Genomic DNA, 9,709 nt, shown 5'->3' on the forward strand with positions numbered 1-9,709 from the left:
GCTGGAGAAGATGTGGTGCCAGAAGCGGGGATTCAGCCAGGGCCTCCAGAAGCTCCCTTAAGTGAAGAGGACGAAGAGGAGGAGCCTCCTCTCGATGCATGGGTGTGCAAAGCTGCCAAAAGGCAGGAGTGGCTCCTCAGGAGGAGGTCTCCTCGAGAGTAAAACTTGGGGCTAATTGGCCACTCCCTTAGCCTATTTAAGGAGGAACGCCAACTGAAGCAATTTGCAGGGAACAACTTCATTCACATACCTTCGTGTCTTGTCTTGCTGATCTTATCAGCTTCCTGCAAATTGCTTCTGGGCATTCTGCCAACCACAGTAGTTATTATTCTTTGAATTCTTGGCGGCTGTTAATGCAGTTAATTAACAGCCGTTGTTGTAAAAGACTGGTTTATTTAGTAAACTTAAGGTTTGAACGGACTTTGTGTGTGCTGCGTTCTTTGGGGTCCGTAGCTGGGGCAGAACATAAGGAGAATTTCATGTTATCATCCTGGAAGCACATTTCTAGGAGTGGCTCAATTGAGAAGTATGTTTGGTATGTCTGAACTGGTAGTTTGGGATGTGGCATGTGGGGCGAGCAGATGATGAGAGCATGTAGGGTGGGGATTTGCCTGACCATTAACTACAGATAGTCCTCGACTTACAACAGTTCATTTTGTGACCATTCAAAGTTGCAGTGGCACTGAAAAAAAGTGATTCATGACCATTTTTTAGGATCGTGTGATCAAAATTCAGATGCTTGGCAACTGCTTCATATTTATGACCATTGCTGTGTCCCGCGGTTTTGTGATCACCTTTTGTGATTGTCTGACAAGCAAAGTCAATGGGGAAGCCAAATTCACTTAACAACTGGGTTACTAATCAATCACAGGGATTCACTTAACAACTAACGTGAGAAAAGTTATAAAATAGGGCAAAACTCCCAAATGTCTCAACAACAGAAATTTTGGGCTCAATTATAGTCGTACGTTGAGGATTACCTCTACACCAAAGATAAGAATGGAGGGCAACAGTGCAAGAATTTCTCCAAATTTCTCCTGGATGAAGCGTCGTATCTAGATCCGTTCCAGTCGGGCTTCAGGCCTGGGTACAGCACGGAAATGGCATTGGTCGCGTTGGTTGATGATCTCTGGAGGGCTCGGGACAGGGGTTGTTCCTCTGTCCTGGTCCTGTTAGACCTCTCAGCGGCTTTTGATACCATCGACCATGGTATCATGCTGCACCGGCTGGAAGGGTTGGGGGTGGGAGGCACCGTTTTACGGTGGTTCTCCTCCTTTCTCTCTGACCGGTCGCAGTCTGTGTTGACAGGGGGGCAGAGATCGACCCCGAGGCCCCTTATATGTGGGGTGCCGCAGGGATCGGTTCTCTCGCCCCTTCTGTTCAACATTTATGTAAAGCCGCTGGGCGAGATCATCCGTGGTTTCGGGGTGAAGTACCATCTGTACGCTGATGACACCCAGCTGTACATCTCTACCCCGGACCACCCCAACGATGCCCTTGAAGTGATGTCCCAGTGCCTGGAGGCCGTACGGATCTGGATGGGGAGAAACGGGCTCAGGCTCAACCCATCCAAGACCGAGTGGCTGTGGTTTCCGACGTCCCGATATAGTCAGCTGGCGCCATCGCTGGCTATTGGGGGCGAATCATTGGCCCCCACGGAAAGGGCTCGTAACTTGGGCGTCCTCCTGGACTCGCGGCTGTCTTTAGAAGAGCACTTGACGGCCGTGACCAGGAGGATTTTTCATCAGGTTCGCCTGATTCGCCAGTTGCGTCCCTTTCTAGATCGGGACTCGTTACGCACAGTCACTCATGCCCTCGTCACCTCTCGTCTGGACTATTGTAATGCTCTCTACATGGGGCTCCCCTTGAGGTGCACCCGGAGGCTCCAACTGGCGCAGAGTGCGGCCGCACGGGTGGTTATGGGAGCAACATGGAGCTCCCATGTAACACCTCTCCTGCGCGAGCTGCACTGGCTCCCGGTGGTCTTCCGGGTGCGCTTCAAGGTTCTGGTTACCACCTTTAAAGCGCTCCATGGCTTGGGACCTAGTTACTTACGGGACCGCCTACTACCATCATCAGCCTCCCACCGACCAGTACACTCCCACAGAGAGGGGCTCCTCCAGGTGCCGTCGGCCAAACAATGTCGGCTGTCGGCCCCTAGGGGGAGAGCCTTCTCTGTGGGGGCACCGACGATCTGGAATGAGCTCCCCCGAGAGATACGGAGGATTCCGGATCTGCGCACCTTCCGCCGCGAGTTGAAGACGCTTTTATTTCATCAAGCTGGCCTCGCCTAAATCTTCTCCCTTTTAAGTGTAAATTCTAAATTTTAATGGATTTTAAAATATGGGTATTTTAAATTATGGGTATTAATTCAGCCAAATTTATTTAATTCATTTTATTTGATTTTAAATTTTGTATATCTATGTGTTTTATTTCATGGCTGTGCACCGCCCTGAGTCCTTCGGGAGTAGGGCGGTATAGAAATTCAATAATAAATAAATAGATAAATAAATAAAATATTTTCACTGGAATTGCATTGGAATAATTTACCCTAAAACATCTAATATTGTTAACCCCAGCAAAACTCAAACATGAAGTCATTTAAGAATTCAAAACAGCTGTACTTTATTATTTTAGATCCCATTTTGAGTTTGCCAGATGAGGCCTCTCCTCTGTAGTTCTTCCTGTTCCTTCTGTTGCTCCAGCTGGCTGAGATGGAATTGACAAGAATCACTGCTCAGAAACTGCTCCAGGAGTTTATCATCTGAGACTCTGTGTGACTCAGTGGCTAAAGACACTGATCTTGTGGATCAAAAAGTCGGCAGTTCAGTGGTTCGAATCCCTAGTGCTGCATAATGGGGTGAGCTCCCATTACTTGTCCCAGCTTCTGCCAACCTAGCTGTTCGAAAGCATGTAAAAAATGCAAGTAGAAAAATAGGGACCACTTTGGTGGGAAGGTAACAGCATTCTGTGCACCTTTGGCATTTAGTCATCCGGCCACATGACCACGGAGACGTCTTCAGACAGTGCTGGCTCTTCGGCTTTGAAATGGAGATGAGCACCACCCCCTAGAGTCGGGAACAACTAGCGCATATGTCTAAGTGGAACCTTTACCTTTAACTTTATAGCTAGAAATTTCTTGGGGCCAATTATATTGGAAGTGGACATTCCTGATGATCGGTCACTACCAGACCTCTGGAAAGATGGTTTCATGGATTTTCACAGAACCTCTTTCCACATTCCAAGCATTTTTACTGTTTCTTCTTCATGTGGATTCTTTTCTGTTAAAGCAGAATAACAGACTAACAGACCTGAAAGGAACCTTGGAGGTCGTCTAGTCCACCTCCCAAGCTTTTGAATACAGCTTCTCCCTTGTGTGGACCATCTGATGGGAAATCAGCTGAATCTTTTGGGCAAAGCTCTTCCTACACTCTTCGCATTTATATGGTTTTTCCCTTATGTGAATCGTTTTATGATATGTAAGGGAACGGCTATTGGTGAAGCTCTTTCCACATTCCATACATTTATATGGCTTGCCCCCCTTGTGAATCCTTTTATGGTATGTAAAGGAACTATGCATGCTAAAGCACTTCCCACACTCTGTGCACTTATATAGTTTTCCCCCCGTGTGGATTCTTTGATGGGAAATAAGTTCGGTACTTCTCCTGAAGCTCTTTCCACATTCTGTGCATCTATACGGCTTCTCCCCTGTGTGAATCACCTTGTGGTTATTAAGAGTAACCTTAAGAGTGAAGCTCTTTCCATACTCCGTGCATTTATAAGGTTTCTCCTCATTATGAATTTTTTTATGGGAATTGAGATTACTGCGCTGGCTGAAAGTCTTCCCACATTCCATGCATTTATGCGGTCTCTCCTTTGTGTGCGTCCTTTGATGGGAAGTCAACTGAGTGCTCCCCCTGAAACTCTTTCCACATTCTATGCATTTAAACGGTTTCTCCCCCGTGTGGATCCTTTTGTGGTAGGTAAGTTGAAAGTTTTGGATAAAGCTCTTTCCACACTCTTCACATTTGTACGGTTTCTCCCCTGTGTGAATCATTCTATGGGAATTAAGATTACACTTCTGACTAAAGCTCTTTCCACAATCCATGCACTTATATGGTTTCTCCCCCGTGTGGATTTTTTTATGGGAATTAAGATAGCTGCACTGGGTAAAACTCTCCGCATTCCATGCATTGATATGGTCCTTCTCCTGCATGGATCCTTTTATGGTATGCAAAGGAACCGCTCATGCTGAAGCTCTTTCCACACTCCGTGCACTTATATGGTTTTTCCCCTGTGTGGATCCTTTGATGGGATATAAGCTGACTGCTTTTCCAGAAGCTCTTTCCACACTCTGTACACGTATATGGCCTCTCTCCTGTGTGTATCATTTTGTGGGAATTAAGAGTCACCTTCTGAGTAAAGCTCTTTCCACATTCCATGCATTTATATGGTTTTTCCTGTGTATGGATTTTTTTATGGGAATTGAGATTACCGCACTGGCTGAAACACTTTCCACATTCCGTGCATTTATATGGTCTCTCCTTTGTGTGGGTCCTTTGATGGGAAGTCAGTTGAATGCTCCACCTGAAGTTCTTTCCACACTCCAAACACGAATATGGCTTCTCCCCTGTGTGGATCCGTTTATGATAGGTAAGTTGAAAGTTCTGGATAAAGCCTTTTCCACACTCTTCACATTTATATGGTTTTTCCCCCGTATGAATCATTCTATGGTAATTAAGGTTACACTTCTGATTAAAGCTCTTTCCACAATCTGTGCACTTATATGGTTTCTCCCCTGTGTGAATTTTTTTATGAGAATTAAGATAGCTGCACTGGCTGAAAGTCTTTCCGCATTCCATGCATTCATACGTTCCGTCGACTGTATGGATCCTTTTATGATATGTACAGGAACTGCTCAAGCTGAAGCCCTTTCCACAGTCCGTGCACTTATATGGTTTTTCTCCTGTGTGGATCCTTTGATGGGAAGTAAGCCGAGCGCTCTTCCGGAAGCTCTTTCCACACTCCATACACGTATATGGTTTCTCTCCAGTATGAATCATTTTATGGAAATTAAGAGTAACCTTTTGGGTAAAGCTCTTTCCACACTCCGTGCACTTATATGGTTTTTCGCCTCTGTGGATCTTTTGATGGGAAGTAAGCTGGGTGGCCTTCCTGAAGCTCTTACCACATTCCATACATTTATATGGTTTCTCTCCCGTGTGGATCATCTGATGGGAATTAAGAGTAACCTTTTGAGTAAAGCTCTTTCCACATTCCATGCACTTATATGGTTTCTCTCCTGTGTGAATTTTTTTATGGGAAGTAAGATATCTCTGCTTGCTAAAACTCTTTCCACATTCCATGCATTTATACTGTTTCCCTCCTGAATGGATTCTTTCACTGGAAGCAAAGGAATTGCTCTCACTTAAATGCTTTCCATTCTCTGCACATTGATATGGTTCATTTCCCATCTTCGTTTCACCACATAAAGAAAGGTTAGAAGTCCAATTGTAGCCGTTTTCAATCTTTTGGTATACATCCTCTTTTTTAGTGCTAATTGTGTGATGTTCGTGTAAATCTGAGCCCTCTTCAAATGTTTCCACGCTTTCCACATTTATTTTTTCGTTGTGATCTTTTCTGGGAAGAAAGTCCTGGATTTCAGTGGATGGGGAAGTTGATCTACTTTTACTCTCATTTTTTGACAGATTTCTTTCATGTTCTTTGGGTTCCATTGAATTTGCAAGCCCTTCTCTTCTCTCTTCGTGCCTGATCATTTGGAAGGCTTCCTTGTTCTCTTGAATACAATTTCCTTAAGAGAAAAAGAATGAATGAAAAATTGAGGCAAGGTAGAGGAAGCAAACTAAGAATTCAAGCACAGAAAGTGAGTATAAATTTCTTAGTGAAATTCTGCCATATTTCTTCCCCGAACTTCCACAACTTTAACCTTAGACTGTCTACTGTTGACCTCACCCCCATTCCTAAGAGGTCTTTAAGGGGCGTGCATAAGCGCACCAACGTGCCTACCGTTCCTGTTCTAATGTCCCCATTTATTCGTATCCATTTCAGGTATTCATAATCATGTTTATACCTATATCTGTCATCTTATACACGCTTGACAAATAAATAAATAAAAAGTATTTTGAAAGGAGTTTGTTCTGCTGACCAACATTACGGTAAATACTCTGATCTAAGCCTTACAAATTTGGCGTTTGAGTGACAAGTTATTATAATGTCCATATGTATAACACTACACAGTGTAGAAGCGGATCACTTCTATTTTATGAGCTTCTTAAACCATCAAAAAATCCATTTGCTTACATAAAAGAGACATTTGCACTGTTACACCATCTCGTTGAATGAATTAATTCTGCTTATGGGTTGCTATCAAATCTCCGAGTTCAGCTAAGGAAGTGAGAAATCAGGGGGGAAATGCTGGTAATATATATTCCAGAGGTGAACAAATGGAACCATGGGAGCAAGGATTTATAATTACTAGATCTAATTTCTTGTCTGTCTTGAAATACCTGCTATTAACTGTGGTAAAACAATAGCTTATAGAGAAACAGGAAGGGATTCAGGGAGCACAGCAGCAGTCTATAAAGTTAATTTCATTTACATTTACTGGTAACCTTCAACAGAATTGTCCAGAATTTCCCCATTAAATTAGGGTCATAAATCCAATCATTTGACCTGTGGGAATGCAGTGGCCATAGTACATGTATAGACCAGTTTAACTGGTTGGACACTTGTATGGAGCTTAGCATCGAAATAATCTGACTAAGAAAAGCGGGTTCATATGGATACTCTCTGAAGGGCCCTATTCATTCTCTCATTGTTTTTAACATAGGACGTGCCTGCAAAAGTAAAGATATCTCCTTGTATAAACATCCTGGGATACAAAGTAAAAATATCTCTTATCTCTTTGTAAACACATTCCTGAGAATCAGATAACAGAGATGGGCCTCTCGCCTGGTAGTATCTGATACCAAGCAGCCAGAGTTAGGTTTTGCTTTGTATCTTTACCATTGTTTCCCTATCTCTTGTGTGTAATATGAGATGTGTGGCCATAATAACGCCTTCTGATGACGCTGTATTAGGGTAACTAATAAAAGAGATTGTAGCCTTTTGTTTGCTGCTCTCTCATCCCGAGAAAATGCTTGTCCTGTGTTTTCCTAAACTGGAACCCCCATGAGAAGCCCGCCAGGATGAATTCAACATCTGGTGTCCCCGACGTGATTCATGGATCGAGCACGTCTCTTGGCACCCTCATACTCATTCGGCTGGAAGAGCCTCTGCAAACCAGGGCCGGTCGTCTGCGAACGAAGCACCCTCCCATAAATCGTGAGTATGGGGGCAGAATTCTCTAGTTCTCCCAGGTTACGTACCTCCACAAACTTAGAGAATTGGCCAAGTCCTCAATTATTGTTTTTAAAAAAAGATAACGGGAAAGTCCTGCCCATGAAAAGAATTTGATTTACCTTCTAAAAAACTTTTGGCAATAAAAGGGCTCTTTAAAAGTGAATCTGTGGAAGCAGATGGGAACATGCCTCCACAAACCTCCCCAGCCCTGGAAAATTTTTTGCACTCTGGAGATTAGTTATAGAGTGTTTTATGATACATTAAAAAATAAATAAATAAAAGCCTTCAGGACACTGTTAATAGTTCCTTTTCAGACTTTGTTGAGAGATTGCTCTCACCTTAAATCACCCACGCAGACGCACGGCATGAAATTAAACATCAGCTCATTCTGAAGGAGTCAGTTACACCCCCACTAAGCAGAATTTAAAGAAACAGTTAGACAAAAAAAGGGGGATGGATAGAATAAATTGCTGAAATGCTTTCAGTGTGTCTGCCGGCTGCAATTTTGCAAGCTTCTTCTGAATGTGCTTAACAAGCCTTCAGAAAAATGCTTGTTTCTGGCAAGCGTCAACAAGCCTTCTCTAACATAAAGAAAGCTAAAAAACAACACCACTTAAAAGCTATTGTTGGGCTGGAAAAAAATCTTAATTTGGCAGATATGATTAAAGTGTGTCAGGATCATCATATAGATGACATTTTAATTGGAGCACAAAAAATACAACCTAATTGGCTTTTTGAAAATACAAAATGATTTATGTGTAAATGAATTGCACATTGCCCCAGAAAAAATACAGCTGTACGCTTCTTATCTGTATAGGGCATAAACTATGTGCAATCTCTTTCTGCTCCGGCTTTTAAAGTTACCCAAAGTTAAATTTGCAACAATTACTGGGTACTATTAATTGGGACTGCTCATATTTTTCTTTACCTATGCATTTACTTAGTCCATTATTTGAGTTATTGACTAAAAGAAAAAGCCAGGAGATTTAATTCTGTTTTAGAACAGCAAAAGGTACATTGCTTTATTTGTCTTATTACCATCTAAAAATGTTTTACCCTTTATTTAAGCTATTGCTGAAATTATAACCTTGGAACGTAATCCAGACTGTCGAAGAAATGGAACTGATCTAATAAATATTATTCTTTCTATCACAAAATCTGACTTTTACTTTTGTCTTCGGAATGATTCATCTCTTCAGTGTGCTCTAACTGACTATGTAAACTGTATTTCATATCATTTGCCTAAAGATCCTAGGTTTACTTGCTTAATGATTTTCTCCAGAGGAGCCACTGCTTACAACGACATCTGGAAAGAATCTTACACTAATTGTCTGCGACTATCTTAGCTTTCACACTTTTTCTCAACAAGCTTTTAATTTGATCTCTGACTCTCAGTATGTTTCTCAGGCTGAAAAAATAAATAAATAAATTGTTTATTGTTCTTCCCACCCGGGGTTTAGCAGGAAATAAAATTAGAGCCTGTCTAAATGGGAAGACTCAGATAATTTGAACTAATCAACTTGAAGTGATTTCTGTTAAAAATATTTTGTTGATGTACATCTATAATGATAGTGTGTGGAATTGATATGCTTGGCTGGCCAGCAAAAATTGACTGGGTTTGAACTTGAAACTGTGGAAAACCGGGCAATGGTTATGGGCCCATATCACCTTTTGTGATTATGACTGTTGCCTGAATTTTTTCACTGTTTTGGGAATAAACTAGTTCATTGAAATAATTTGAATGACTGATTCGCATGAAGGATGTATTATACAAAAGGTCTGATTGCAGTACAGATGTGAATGGTTGTGTATTGGATTGCATGAAATGTAATTTTGTGTATAAGCACTTTTTTTCTTTTCTCTCCCTGCCCTCCGAGGAGAAGGGAGGCTTGGTCTGTTTTAAAAATTTTTTTCCTTTCCCTCACCCCCTCCTTTTTTTTCCTGGGAGATGAGAGGCACGAAAGAGGGGGGCTACGGTTTCTTTGTACTTTTAACCATTTTTTTTTCTCTCAGAGAACCAGCCAGAGAAAGGCGGGAGTGAAAGGGTGATATCTGATACCTGCCTTTGCAGAGCACTGAACGGCTCAGAATGCAATTTTGATTTTTTTCCTTCTGAACATTTTTGACATTTTAAATACTTTCATACCCAATTCTATTTCAGAGTATTGACTCAAAATACTCCTTAATGTTTTTATGTCTACGTGCATTTTGCATACTTAACAAATGGCATGTTTGTTCTTTGTTTGTCTGTTGTTTGTTTATTTGTTTTTTTTTTGTTTGTCAGCAGCAAAAACTGCTGCCAATTTTAGGAATTATCACAGAGATGAGTTAGAAATTACAATATGTA

The 9,709-nt window shown here is 41.9% G+C and overlaps 1 pseudogene; it reads right to left on the reverse strand.

Moving 5' to 3' along the window:
- Positions 1 to 3,334: 3,334 nt before the first annotated feature.
- Positions 3,335 to 5,474, reverse strand: LOC139309836 (zinc finger protein 91-like; annotated as a pseudogene).
- Between the last annotated feature and the right edge of the window lie 4,235 nt (positions 5,475 to 9,709).

The sequence above is a fragment of the Pituophis catenifer genome, unplaced genomic scaffold (assembly GCF_029215685.1).
Source record: "Pituophis catenifer annectens isolate HBS135680 unplaced genomic scaffold, rPitCat1.0.hap2 SCAF_2, whole genome shotgun sequence".
In the NCBI taxonomy this organism is placed as follows: Eukaryota; Metazoa; Chordata; class Lepidosauria; order Squamata; family Colubridae; genus Pituophis; species Pituophis catenifer.